Genomic DNA, 15001 nt, shown 5'->3' on the forward strand with positions numbered 1-15001 from the left:
ATTATTGTATATAAGTAGATGCATCATTGTTTTTCTTGATTTCTACATATCATAACATTGCTTGCATAGATTGTTCTTCTCTTTATAAAACTGTATCCACAACTGTAAAAACAAATTCACCAAAATATTACTTTTGGATCAACCACTCTGTGCAACCCATACTCATTGTTACCTAAATTTGCGCCTTTTGTATATTCCGTAAATTTTCTTGTTCCAATATTCTTTAAAAAAGTTATTCATGTTGTGCAAGAATAAGCATCAACAGCTCAACAATTTTCTAAAGGGGGATCAAGCTACTACATCCTTTTAAATTTAATGAAGTTACTATGGGTGCATTCTCTACTGTGAAGTTCTCTACTTCAGAAGTCCACTTTGATTTGACCAACACACTCATCCATTTCATCCAACTCAAGGTGATGTTGGGTGAAATCATTTTTACAAAAGAGTCAATGTGCAACCATAATACTGCTTTTTTGCAGAAGACACTAATCATGTGGAGCCCAGTTTCATCAAAACCATGAAAACAACAAACGAGAAGCATAATGCCTGCACCAAACTAAACCAGTTTACTAAACCAGGGCATGTGAGAGAATAGTGATAGAATCACATGGATGGTGAACAGAGACAGACACATGTTGTACAGGTAAACTTCTCCCAGAAAATGAAGTTATATGACCATTGCTGCTCAAATTCAACAACAAAGTCTCTTCTCCGCGGCACAAAAGAGTGCAGATTCCCCAACAAAACAAACGGCAGGGAGAACTGGCCACACTATAGAGCATGTGGGTACAATCACTTTCTTTGTGAGGGTCCAGAATCAAGCAATTCCAGTCTGTGTTGCTTCCTTCCAGAGCATGCGACACACACAGTTCACATGAGCGCAACACTAGTTCGACCACTATCATCGCAGTCGGAATTCTAGTTATGGCCAATCGTGGCAGGCAGAGAACTGGACCACGGAAGATCGGTCAGGCGACAGAAGCTCTCATCATCCCTATCGCTGGACGATCCAGGCCTCGACGTGGGTAAGGGATCAGCAGCTTCTCTTCCCGTCCGCCACAACAAACTCGTCCCCACCAAGCCATACAGCAGGTCCAGCAAAAACAATTCTCTTTATTCTTGATCCACATTTGAGGTGTCCGAATCAGGGATGAGCTCTACAAGGAATCGTCCCCTTCTCACTCCAGCGTGAACCCTAAGGCAAGCAGGCCGGAAAGTTGACTAGCTGGGTCACATCCAGCTCCGAAGTAAGCACGATCTGGTCCAAGATGGGTTTTCAGGCCTTTGTTGACAAAGCAGGTGTGCGTCTCGTCAAAAGGGAAAGTTAAAGAGGAGCTGGAGAAGGGTCGATGTGGATTGTACATCCTCCCCTAACTCATTCACCGCTAGCCTCGTCTGCTTCCGCCATTGTGGGCCGTCGGATTGCAGCTGCCGCTCCGATGCAATATCAACCGCCGATCGGATATCTGGGAACGGAGGGAGAGAACGTAGGGGAACCAGGGGGCGGGCAGGTTGGAGGCCGGGCAGTATGGAGGGTGGTAGGTTGGGAACTCAGAACCCATTCCTCATTGGGCCCGCACTCATCCACATTGACATGGGTGCTGAATTTTGTATAATATAAAAATATAAAAAGTATTATTTTTAAATATTTTTATTTTATTTTTAAATAAAATTTTGATAATTATAATTTTTAATTAGTAATTTTTGTACATTATAAAAATGAACACAATATTTTTATTAATGTATAAAGGTGCTTCTAGCACTATTATAGCTCTAAAAATAGAAAAACATTAATATGTATTTTACTTCAATATTTAATTAATTTATGAACTATTATTATTGAAAAAAGTATTAATATTGTAAATTGTGAATACTAAAATACTTTAAAAAACTAGCATTATGTACATATGTATGTATGTATGTATGTATGTATGTATGTATGTATAAAACTCAAAACTAGGGTGTTTTCGCATTACTAAAGTTTTAAGACTATTATTTTAAAGTTGAACTACTTTGTTGTCATAAAACTAAAACCCATTTAATATAAATTATTATTTTTATTCAAATAAATTATATTACATATATTTTAAAAGAATCTAACTAATTAAGCTTAATTTTAAAAAATTTATTGTTATGCAATATATATTTTATAATATATTTAATAAAAAATGAAATACTACCTAAAACATTTATGAGATGCAAGAATTCTTCCTAGAAACAGAAGTAATTTTTTTTAATGAGATGCAAGAATTCTTCCTGGAACAAAAGTATCATGTACACTGGGTGCTGTTGTGTATGACAACAAAAAAGAATTATTTGAAGCAAGAGTGATGGTTGAAAAGTGGGATTGAGAGGCAGCCCTGAGCAAAATTCAGCCCTCGTGTTTGTCAATGTGGGATCAGTGCGGGCCCAATGCGGAATGGCTTCGGAGTTCCCAACCTGCTCCCCCCCCCCCCCCCCCGTGGTTCCTTACGTTCCCTCCCTCAGTTCCCGGAAATCCGATCAGCAGTTGAGATTTCATCTGAGATCCGACGGCCCTCGATTGAATAAGGAGGTTTCTGCGACACGTAGTGCCGAGGCACTGCTAGTCTGAGCGCATGATTGTGCCTTTTATTTTTATTTTTTATGTATGTGAGTGTGTGGTCTCCTCCGTGGCCAGATGCAAGCCTTAGTCTTCCACCCTTGGTCCCATGTTGTCCATTGTAAAGGCCCAGTGGACCTCGACATCACTTCTTCGTGTCTAGAGCACCGTCTTCCACTTCTCAGGTGCGCCGTTTCTACGGCTCTTTTGAGGTCGTGGTTGTATAGGATTTCAAGCATGCGTTATGGTTCGTAGTTCTAGGAAAAAAGGAACTATAATGTTACTGTTGTTGTCACGGAACCAGAGTTGATGTCCATTTCAAATTGTTTTCCATTTCTGGTGGAGGTTAAGTTTTTTTTTTTTTGGTCATGATCTTGGTCTTTATTCTGGTTGGGACTTTGTATTTTCTTCGTGCCGAATCAGGGAGACTTTGAACCTTAACAAAACGTGCATGCTACTATTTCTGTGGAGTATTGGAAAGAAAAATCATGAGTTGTCGGTGACAGATCAAATATGATAATTTTAGAAATACAATAATAATAACAATAATGTATTTTATGTTAGTATAATATATTTTAGTGATAAGTAGAAAAGTTAAGGTCATGCATCAATGATGTGTCTTTATTTTCTTTTTCTTTCTTTTTGAAATGTTCATTGACATTTTGGCATCTGAAGGGTGAGTTAGTCTCAGAATGAAAGAGATTTGTAAGAATTTCATGCTCTTTGAGTGGCTTCGAAGAATATGATGAAATTTTATTTTTTCATGTCGTTTATTTTTATCTGTGGTTTGTATTGGTTGAACATCATGAGATATGCTGTCAGATATTTTGAGACGACATGAAATCTTATCAACTTTTAAAATGCATAAAAAACTAAAAAGAAGTGTAACTTTTAATTCTGTAAATATTGCAACTGATTGCAATAGATATAAACATTTTAACCAATACAGACAACAAATATGAAAGTGTAACTTAATATCTAAATAGTTTTAAAATATAAAATTACTTTTTCATGAAATCTAAAACAGACTACATTAAATTCTAAAGTATGCACAATTGTTTTATTTTTATTATTCCTTCTATTAAAATTATAATTGTAGGTTTCACAGATATCTGTCTTATATATATATATATATATACATATTTATCATAGATGATAATTACATGCTTTTTAAAAATGAATAACATTTTTCATACATGGCTGTATTAAAAGTAGTTTAGCTGTATTAAAATTAAAATTAAAACTCATGTTTTTTCTTCATTTTTTTCTTTTTTTTCCCTAATTGTAGAAGATATATTATAGAGCTTATATTGCACGAACTACATATTCTTTTATTGGTTTTAGTTGTAAATTTAGTTTATTTTATTGACTTCATTGAGATAATTTACTTTTTAAGCAATTAAATATAGTGCACATAATATTATTCAAAGGCAAACAAATTGCTTTTATCTACAATTTTTTTGTTTTTTTATAATGTATATTAATTGTATTATAAAATTCTAGATGGAAGATTTAATAATTTATGGTACAAGTTTTCAAATCCTACGATCAGATTTTGGTAACTAAAATATCCCTTCATATACTTCACAGACACAAAGACAATTTCCAATCAATAATTAAGTTTTATTAATTATTATTAAATAACATATTAAATGATTTTACAAAAAAATAAAATTTTATGATACCAAATAAATTATCTTAGCAAGTTTTATTATTAAATTTTATAATAAAAATAATCTTATGATAAAATTTTATGATTACCTTGATAATTTTTTAGTAACTAAAAGATCCCTTCAATGGTTATTTTAAAAAAAATAAATATATATATATATATAAATCTTTAAAAAATTTAGAGATCTTTTAGAATCTTTTATGAGATTTTAAAAATTATTTTGAATTTCTCAAAAAATCTTTTATGGTCTTTAAAATCTCACATGATTTTTTAAAATTATCTTTTAGAGCGTTTTAAAATCTTCTTAAATTTTTTAATAAAGGTTCTTTGGAATTATATAATATTTTATTAATTTTTTATAAAATTAGTTGTTTATCTATAAACCAAAGGAAAAAAAAAGAACTTCTCAATTTTTTTAAGATGAGTTTCAAAACTATCTAAGTTTTATCTTATCTTAAGTATAATATCTATTTTTTTTAAAAATATAATATCTTATTGTTTTCATATTTTTATAGGTTTAATGATTTTTTATGTTTTTTCAAGATTTATTATGTGTAAGTCAAAATTGCCTAAAATTCCATAAAATATTTTTATAAAAAGATCAAAAGAATATAAAAAAGTATTCAATAAAATTGTTGTGTATCAATGCATTGTGTGATTTAGAATTTATATAAACTATGCATGCACTAATATACTTACAATAATAAATATGTATTTCTAATGTGTAAGTGGTAGTGTTGAAAAACACCTCACACAGTGTCAATCCACACTTGGTTTGAGTTATAGCTCAACATCTATTACAATCAAAAAGTATGTAGAACAATCACACAAAACATCATCAAAGCAAAAGATAGAAGTAGTTCCAATTATACAAAGATTTTTGATAAAGCCATAGTCAATTAAGCCTTTTTTATTTGCTCCTTGAGCCATTAATGAAGCTCCTTTCATGATAGTGTACTTCAATCAATATTAATCAAATTAAAGAGTTGTGTACTATTGATTGGAGTAGCTTCCATTAGCTTAATAACTTCATCTAAATTTTTTCATACATTGTAGATAAGTCCATCTACTAATATGAATTTAATCTAGAGGTAGTGCTAAATACCTCATATGGTAATCCATTGAATAAATATCACATGAGATAATTATTGTTGAGAGCATTAAATGTAGCCGGCGCTCTTCATAATATTTACTGTAGACTACAATAAAAACCATAGCTACAGAATTTAGAGTCTAGTGGAGAAGTATTGTTTATTCTCTCTTCTTTCTCCTCTTATATACAAGACACAACGAGATCAATAAATTTTTATGTGTGAAGCTCTCTCTTCTTAAAAACCTTCTTGTGTATATGACTTACTACTACTCTTATACATATGTATTACTTACTATTACTCTTGTGTCTTTCTAAACATTCTCAATACGTTATCAGCACGACTCTCTTCTACATACTATCACAATTTTTTTTGCTCTAGTCTTGATTCTTCAAACCTCTTGTTACTCTTGCTCAGTGTCTGCCTCATGAACTTTCTACTCTTCTTATTGGTCCCTCACATATTAGCTGCTTGCTTAGAGGACTTGTTCCACTCTCTGCCTTGCTTGTTTAGATTTCTTGCTTAGAATACTTGATCTAATCGAACACCACCTCAGCTTGCTCCATGCTGTGTCCCGTGTCTGTTGCCAAATTGTTACTGAGCTACCGCTGCGCCTATTGCAAAATTGCCGCCAAACTTATTACCGCCCACCTTATCGCCGCTGCCGCTGCTGCTTGCCTGTGAGGCCAAATTTCACCACTGATGAAACTTATGCCATACAACAAGTCCAAGAGGTGGAATTCGAGAGCTTCCAATTGTATAATTTTTAGATTAATTTAAATATTTATATTAAAAATTCAATTAGTTTAGGCCTTCCAAGCAATGGTTACCAATATTAAATTAACATGTTAAATAAAATTTACTATGCAAACACAATAAAAATAATTAACTAAATTATTACTATTAATTGATTATAAGAATAAAACTTAAGTTTGAATTAAAATTTAAGTTAAAAGTTAAGTTAAAAAAAGTTAAAATTAAAAATTAAGATTAAAAGGTTAAGTTAAAAGTTAAAATTAAAAGGTTAAGTAAAAAAATTAAGTTAAAAGTTAAGATTAAAGGTTAAGTGAAAAATTAAAATTAAAAGTTAAAGTTAAAAGTCAAAGTTAAAAGTTAAAGTTAAAAATTAAAGTGAGAATATTAAAGGTTAAAAGTTAAACTTAAAATTTATTAGCCAAAAAGTGAAATGTGGAGCTTATAATTCACTGTGAAGATGATAGTAAAAATAAAGTGAGAGAGATGAAAGCGAAGGTACCTTGACAACACTTAAGGATTGAAGGGAGCGACCTCCCTCTACTCCAAAATTTTCCAAAATTTTTAATCGGCTTCAATTTGAATGATTCTTAGCTTGTTGCAAGGCTGACTTGAAGGCACTTTTGATCCAACAATCTTCGTTGCAATATAATGATCCAATCATGAGAATTCCTCCTTTGAAGTTGAGTGATCCAAACTACTGCGGTGACTAATCCTCTTCACTTAGAAATTCACTAAAAATTCAGATTTTCTTCAAATTCACCAAAACTTATGCCTTTCAGAGCTTAGCTTATAAAGCTTAATGCTCCCAAAATTTCAAATAAATCAAATCACCAAGCACTGAGAAATGCCTTCCCAAACTCGATTGATTCAAACTGCAAAGGCAGTCGACTCCCTCAAACTCAAAAATTTACCAAAAATTCCTTCTTACTTCAAAATAATCAATTCTTATTTTGTTGGAAATTTAACAACAAAAGCTACAATTATTCAAAATCTCACATTGAGAAAACAGAAATTGACTCACTGATTGAAGAAAATCCAGGGCCCTTGAAACCCTTGGAATATTTGGAAGGCCGAGAAGATATCTACCTCAATGAAACATATTTTAAAACTTAATGATCATCCTTCACAATGAAAAATCCATACATACACAATCACAAGGTTCAAAATGAGAATTAAAATTTAAATAAAATTAAGATTAGGATTTCAGACAAATTTTGGCATAGCTCTGTCCTTCACCCAAAAGAGGAGAGAGAGAGGGCTTGGAAAACCAAGCCTCTCTTATACAATTGAGTGGAGGCTCGTAGAAGGGTGGTTACATCTCCACTCTTGATTTTTAAGATTCCTAATCTAGATCTATGGCCTTCATTCATCCAAGAGTCAATCTCGTTATTAAGACTGATGGCTCTTGTAAGTAGTCAAGAAAGCATTTTTTTTGTAAATCTAACTTCATTATTGTGTTCAAAATACTTTTTTAAGCTTAGATCGACTACTCACATGCCTCAATCCATGCTCAATTATAATTTTCATGGAAGTTTTTACTTACAAGGATCTTGGCAATTTTTGTGAAATTCTTCAAAATGAGAATTTCATTGCTTTTCTTGTATTTTGAAGGAGAGGTTGCTGATCTTGTTTTCTTCACTCCACGAGGTAAATCCGATGCCACCATTGCATTAAAAAGACTCCCATTAAGTAGAAGAACCACCATGCCGCTTAAATTTGTAGAATTTGGAGGAAAATCCAAAATTACCATTGCTAACTTCTCTAAATCTTTTAGAGAATTATAATTCCAACTCCTAAATCATGTGAATGATTATAGATGCACTCATAGGCTTTTAGTCAATCCTTATAGTAATGACTAACAACCTCTAAATTATTAAAATAACTAAGTTGCTATTCTAATTTTCTAACTCTTATCACTTTAGTCCAATTAATCTAATTCAAGGAATTAGGCTATGATTTATACTATTAAGGGTTGTAATCCTAAAAATTCTATAAAACTGAATTCCACTTATATAAATCCTAATCTAATATGTTTAATTATCATAAAATAGGAAAATAACAAAATTTTAAATTTTAGAGCATAATTGAGAGCTCACACCACCACCGCAACTCTGTCACTGCTGCCACCCTGCCGCCCTACTGCTACCGCCTGCCATTGCCTGTTGCCACCATGCTATTGCTATTCTACTACGTTAATCCACAACCTTATTTAAAAAATAAAATAAAAATTAATATTTTATTTTTCAAGTTCAAGTTTATTATTTTATTTGACTTTATATTTTAAAGTAAGTTTTATTCAACTTTTCTACTTGATCTTGTATTTTCTTTACAAATTTATTTATAATGAGTGCTTCAACATCTTCAACTGCTTCTACTATGGTTTCAACTATTACTAGTGCATCCCAACATTTTCAAGCTCTTTTGTTTTCACCATTGATTGTGAATAGAAACAATTATCTATTATGGAAAGAAATGGCAAAAGCAAATTTATTTGCAGAACAACTCTCAGATGCAATTATGTTTGAAGAATCTCCTACAATAAGTATTTCTATTTCTCCTTCTATTCTTTGAAAAGCACTTCTTTTCCTTCATTGTCATCTTGTACCTACATTACAATATGAATACTTGGAAATGAAAGATCTTATAGAACTTTAGAAGAATCTTAAATCTAGGTTTGATCATCAAAAGACCATTTTCCTTCCACATACACGTCATAATTGGAAACATTTACGTGTCTTGGATTTTTCAAATTTAAATGCTTTCAATAGTGAAATGTATAATATTGTCTCACAATTATGATTATGTGGACAAAGCATCTCTAAAGAAGAAATGATTGAAAAAACTCTCTCTACATTTCCTCCTGTATCTATTATGCTTGGACAACAATATAAGAACATTAAATTTTAGAGTCATTCTGATCTCATGTCATATCTACTTCTTGCGGAAAAGCAAAATGAGCTACTCTTATTCAATGCGAAAGCTCATCCTATTGGAACTACAGTTCTAGAATCTCATGCACTTAATATTTCAAAGTCTAAGGAAAAATTATATAAACATGGGAAACGTACTCATAAGTATCAGGGTAGTCATAGTCATGACCATTTCTATCCATATGGAAAGAATAAATATTTTACTATTAATTATAGTAAAAAACAAAAATCAGAGATACATTCTTGCCATAAGTGTGGAATGATTGGACATTTAGTACATGCGTGCTATACTTCAGAATATTTTATTAAAATATTCTAAGAAAATAAGAAACTACGAGCTAAGGCTCATGAAGTTCATACCATAGATGCATCGATGGATTCAATTGGTATTGATGACTTAGAGGCTTATATGAATGACAAAACCTCTAATAATGAATCAAATGATGCGCTCATTGATTCTACAACAACACATACTATCTTGTGAGATAGATAATTTTTTATTAAAAAATCTTCAACTTAGCAAACTAAATTATGATGACCATGGCTGGAGCAAATGCATTTTGTTTCTAAGAGGACACAACGATGGTAAAATTACTTGCGGGTTCCATCATAAAATGTAAACATGGGATGTTTACACTCTCAGTACCTCGGAGTCTGATCAACTACTGAGATGTGCGTATTAATGGTTATCACCTCTCAATCGCCATTTTAAATAGAAAAGAAGTTTTGATTCATGCAAAGAATCATAAAGTTGTTGAAAAAGCTTTTGCTACAAAAAATGGTTTATACCAAATTGTGATTCAGCCTCCCATTATATTTAATTTTGCATCATCTATCTTAGAGACTTGTGTTTCTCTCTAGCATAGACGATTGGGACATCCAAGATCTACATTATTTAGAAAGATCATTCCATGTATAACTGGACACAATTTAAAGCCTACGGATGTAGACTCTATAGAATTATGTCATACATGTATGTAAGGTAAAATGATTACTTGGCCTTCAATTTGGAAACTCCCACAAAAATTACTACTAATGCTTGAAAGATTGCATGGTGATATTTGTGGTCCTATTAATCCAATATCTTGACTATTTCATTATTTTTTGGTCCTTATTGATGCATCAGGTAAACAATCACATGTTTTATTATTATCAACTCGAAACATGGTGTTTGCCAATCTTATATCTATGCTTATTTTTTTTTGGGCACATTTTCTTAATTATCCTATAAAATCATTGCATATGGATAATGCAAAAGAATTCGCATCAAAGTCTTTTAAAGACTATTGTACTGTAACAGGAACTGAGTTGATATATTGAGTTCTATATGAACATGTTTAAAATGGACTTGCAGAGTCATTTATAAAGTGTAAACAATTCATTACCCGGCCACTCCTCCTTCACGCAAATTTACCTGCATCTATGTGGGATCATGCAGTTTTACATGCTGCAACATTAATATGCCTTCGCCCTTCTTCTCTTGAAATTGTTTCACTACATGAACTCATTTCGGATCATATTCCAAATATATCTTACTTATGAGTATTTGGTTGCCGTGCTTGAATTCTAGTACCAGAATCTCAACGGCGTACCATTCGAACTCATTGACAAGAAGTCATATATATTGGTTTTGATTCACCAAACATTATTCATATTGTTGTTCTATCAACTGGCACATTATTACGTACACGTTTGTAAAATTGTCATTTTGAAGAAAATATATTCCCATCTCTTCAAGGAAGAATATCCAATCAACAAAGAAATAAAGTACTCATATTTGAAGTACCAGAAATATTTACAATGAATCCCAATCCTCCGACATCTTTGGTAGAAATTGAAGTTGCTAAGATTTTGCATCTAAAATGGATTCCAGATGAAATACCTGATGGCTTCAATGATGTACTTAGAATTACAAGAATTCCAATTAATGAGGCTCAGAATGCACTTGCTCAAAGTTCAGTGCCATTGACTACAATACCTCAAGTTATAACAACAACAACTAAAAGAACTTGTGGACCAAATAAGCAATCACGTAAGAAAAAAGCTATAAAATTGACTAATCCTAATATTATTTTTCAAGAAATTGCCACTCATCATGTGGGACTACCAATTCATGATGATATATCTATACATAATGTACCTTCAATTTCGATGAAAAACAATCTTGGAATTAGAAGAAATAAAAATAAATTGAATAAAGAATTATCTATTTTGTATTGTGATACAGATGATATTTGGAACAGACCATCTATTATGATAGATGAATCATTTGCATATATGATTATAGAAGACGTTTTTTGGGAGGAAGATGATCCTCAACCTCAAACCATGGAGGAGGCGATGCATCGCTTTGATTGGTCAAAATGGAAAACTGCTATTGAGAAAGAACATGCCTCTTTGCATAAGAAGAAAGTCTTTGGTCCAATTATAAACACTCTTATATCTCACCCTGTGGGATATAAGATGGTATTAATATGCAAGCAAGATGCTCAAGGTCAAATAATCCGCTATAAAACTCATCTTATTGCTCAAGGATTTACTAAATAATTTGGCATTGATTATGAATCCACATATTCTCCAATCATGGATTCAATTATATTTCGATATATTATTGGAATGATAGTTCATGCCATCATTGAGATGCATCTGATGGATGTAATAATTACATATCTATATAGTTCTCTTGATGCAAATATTTATATAAAAGTTCCACCTGGCTTAGAAACACGAACTCCAAATGGACCCGTTCTAGGACAATATCGTGGTATTAAATTATGTAAGGCCTTGTATGATTTAAATCAATTTGGACGCATGTGGTATCAACGTCTTCGAGATTATTTAATTACAAATAAATTTAAAAGTGATGCACTAATCCCTTATTTATTTATCAAATGAGATAAAACTGTTTTTGTGATCATTGCTGTATATGTTGATAATCTTAACCTAGTAGGTACTATATCTGCATGTGTTACAGGTACTAACCTACTTATATGTGAATTTGAGATGAAAATGCTAGAAAAAACATCTTTCTGCATTGGTCTTCAAATTATGCATCTAACAGATGATAGCATTTTTCTCTACCAACTAACGTATATTACACAAATCTTCTGAAGATTTAATATGATTGATGCTTATCCATTGTCTACACCAATGGTTGGACATGGATGTGATGGTCATGATCCATACCGTCTATGCAAAGAGGAGGAGAAAATATTGGGAGATCAATATCCATACCTCGTAGCGATTGGAGCACTTTTATATTTAGCTACATCTACAAGATCAGATATTGCATTTGCAATTAGTGTTCTTATAAGACTTGGTGCACGTCCAACACTACAATATTGGAATGGCATCAAACATTTATTATGTTATCTAAAAGATACTGAAGACTTGGGATTATACTACATTTAATCTGCAGATCCAAAATTAGTTGGATATTATGATGCATGATATATATCTGATACTACAACAGTTAAATCTCAAGTAGGATATGTATTTTTAAGACATGGAGTTGCAATATCATAGAAATCAATGAAACAAATAATAATTACAACTTCATCTAACCATACAAAAATTATTGCCTTACATGAAGCATCTCAAGAATATATTTGGTTGCGATCAATTGATAAATATAATAGGGTTTTCCTAGATAAGGTTTTATTGAGGCAACAATTTTTGATCTTACAAGATCACAGAAAAGTATAGATCATAATTCTATACAAATTTTATATTATGTAAATATTATGATGAGCAAGGAAGAGTGTTGAGAGCATTAAATGTAACTAGCGCTCTCCATAATATTTACTGTAGACTACAATAAAAACTATAGCTACAGTATTTAGAGTCTAATAGAGAAGTATTGTTTATCCTCTCCCCTTTTTCCTCTTGTATATGAGACACAACCAAATCAATAGATTTTTATGTGTGAAGCTCTCTCTTCTTAGAAACCCTCTTATGTGTATGATTTACTACTACTCTTGTGTGTATGTATTACTTACTATTACTCTTGTGTCTTTCTAAACATTCTCAACAATTATAATAGTTCATTGAGCTGTTTCGCATAACATGCACTTTAAGTTGGTTGAAATTACACACACATTAGAATCTACCATACCATAAATATTTTAAAAATAAGAAGGATCACAATTCTTAGAGTGATCCTTGCAAATTTGTCTATCACAATCTTTTAATTCTAATACATTACTTCAAAGTACTTTCTTAATTCTTAAAATACCTCAACTTTTTGTCACATCTAATGTGGTTGGTACTATTTTCTATAAGTAAATATAATCATCTAATGCAAATTGCCGTAGCTATAATCTATAGTCTCTTTATTTAATAATGGCATATCTGAAGATATGACAATGTTAGGTAATAATAAGATTATCAAATGCCATTGGCATAATCCATTGGAATAACTTTGCCTATATGTTATATATAACTACTTATACATTTTGATCATCTATTTTAATTATCACATATATTTCATATTTAATAAAAGTTGGCAAGACTAATTTTTATCTTTACAATAAAAAAATAGAAGTAAATATAGCTAAAAATGCTTCCTTGTTAAACATATATTCTATAGCCAACTAAGATATTTATAAGTTCTAGTTTTTATGATGTCTCTTCTATAGACTATATTTCTTAAGAGCCTTCTTGACAATATACATCATACATTTTGCCAAACCAACTTCTTTAAAATGATCTTGTAATGTAGTTATGTGATCAATGTAAGCTTGTTCTAATATAGCCTAAAGTTCACCTAAAAACTCTCTATCTTAGTTAGTTAATGTTAATCAAATATTTAATAGATTAATAACCTAAGACAATAAAATACTTATTGTCAAATTAATCCTTAATATTTATTATGTTATTTGCAATAAACAGTGTTTGATTAGTTACAAGACTACCAAGATAGGATGATTTTTTATCATGATGGATGAAAAATCTAGTTAAGGCAAAGGTTGAAGTTGGGATGGTGGCTAAGATTTAATAAATAATAAAAGTATTTAGCTTACTTTTTTTTCATTCTTGCAAGTATTGTTCTTGTTGTTGTTGTTGTTGAAAAGTAATAGGAGGATGTTGGAGGTTAAAAGTAGGACTAGAAAACTAGGAGATGGATTTAGGAGGCTAGTTTAGGATAAACATATACATATTTTTATGATTATACAACCAAAATTGAGACCCTTGGTATTGAAGGAGCAAAACCATACCTTCGTGTTAACAAGAACAAAAGAAGAACAAACACAAAACAAGTGAAATGAATGTAATCAAGAAATTACACACTCCAAAATTTGATCATAGTTTGTTCATTAGATTTTCACATTGTAAAAAGTAAAAAAGTAAAAAATATATCTTATATTTTAAAAAATTAGTTTTATTATCTTTTTAATGATGTAAGAGAAAAAATTAAGTCAATTTTAAATTTTAATATTTTTTTCTGAAAATCTTATTTCTAATAACCAAAAATAAAAATTTATTTTTAATCTATGTAATAATTTTTTTATTTAATTGGCCATATTTTATATATTATTTAAAATCAAAGAATTTTTCTTGTCGCTACCAAATATTGCTATAAATTCCTGTATTTTAAAGGTTATAGAAAAATTTGATGTGATTTTTTTAGTATATTTTTTTTAGAAATAATCTTCTTTCATATATTATCTTAATTTTATTTTACAAAATTTCCTATAAAAGTAAACCATTTGTTTTAAAATTACTTTTTTTTTAATTTTATATTAATAATACACTTCTATATAATTCATATTTCTATTTCAAATAATTTATTTTTTAATTGTCTTGTATTTAGTTTGTATCTAAAAGTAGATTGGTAGAAAAAAATGAGTTAAATAAAAAAAAATTAAAAAAATTATAAGCTTGAATTACTCTTGATACATTTAGATTTAAATATAACTATGAAAATTAATTTATTTTAAAATATATTTAAATTGGCCAAAATAAAATAAAA

Source organism: Physcomitrium patens, chromosome 16, assembly GCF_059467195.1.
Source record: "Physcomitrium patens ecotype Gransden chromosome 16, ASM5946719v1, whole genome shotgun sequence".
Taxonomy (NCBI): domain Eukaryota; kingdom Viridiplantae; phylum Streptophyta; class Bryopsida; order Funariales; family Funariaceae; genus Physcomitrium; species Physcomitrium patens.